This window comes from Nanorana parkeri, unplaced genomic scaffold (genome assembly GCF_000935625.1).
Source record: "Nanorana parkeri isolate BGI_ZX_2015 unplaced genomic scaffold, ASM93562v1 scaffold1369, whole genome shotgun sequence".
NCBI classification, from domain to species: Eukaryota; Metazoa; Chordata; class Amphibia; order Anura; family Dicroglossidae; genus Nanorana; species Nanorana parkeri.
Window position 1 is genome coordinate 251,234 of NW_017307637.1, and position 1,178 is coordinate 252,411.

Consider the following 1,178-nt stretch of genomic DNA (forward strand, 5'->3'; position numbering starts at 1 on the left):
CCTTGAACAGGCTGCTTCACCTCTTCCAATGCCGGGATTGCTATGGACGACGCAGCCTCTACCTAGGGAGATACTGCACCACCCACTCACAGGTAACACGATCCGTGTACTTAAAAAGACGCCCTCAATTTGCACATAAAGCCTCAATAGCTAGCTCTATGCCAGAAACTGGGTATACAATCCTTAACAGATGGTATTATGTCCCCACTACTCTCCACAAAATGTTCGCTCAAACCTCCCCGACGTGCTGGAGGTGCGGCGGGAAGACGGCTCTATCCTACACATCTTCTGGTCATGTCAAGGCCTTGGAGAGTATTGGGATGCAGTCCTTCGGATTATTAAGCAACTCACAGGGGTCTCTCTGTCGGGAAATCCGGCCACTGTACTGCTCCATCTGTCCACACTATCCTGGATCCGATACTGCAAATCTCTACTGATTCACTTACTCAATGCAGCCAGGGCCTGCATTCCTCTATGCTGGAAAAGTGTTGACCCACCATCGGTGAGGCTGTGGCTTCCGTGTGATGGAGGAACTTACTGCGACTTTGCATCACATTGACCGCGCATTCTGAAAAACGTGGTTCTACTGGTTGGAATTCCCTTACTCCCCTGAGTATGGGGCAATAATGCTGGAGTGAACTGCCATGCCACATTCGAGGGGAGTCCCTCCCAATGATCCATGGATATGGTCAGACTTTCTTGGCCACACGCCCTACCTGGAGTGGGATGAAACACACCACTACTACCTGCTCGGGCCTCAGCTGGATCCCTTCCTATTTCTACGCACTCTGCGTCTTGATTCTGATTCCTACTTTCCCCTTTCTCTTCTGATTCTGCTCCCCCCTCACCTCTTCCTCTTTGTGTTACCTCCAAGCGGTTTCAAAATAGCCGACAGTTGATTAGCGAGTGGCCGGTACCGTTGTTGGACCCCTAGTGTTGTTCCCTGGGTCTGACACCTATATGCCATGATCTGCATCAAACTACGTAGCCCCCGAGATCTCATACTGTTATACTTACAAGGGTACATGAGTACTCCACTTCCATAACACCCTTGTGGGTTTGTGATAGCAGCATTACTGTTGGTCATTTCACGAATGTCTGACTTTACCGATGCTTTGTATTTTGTCTTATCCTTTGTTCTCTATGCTTCTATTGTCTGTACTATTGAAAATTGTTAA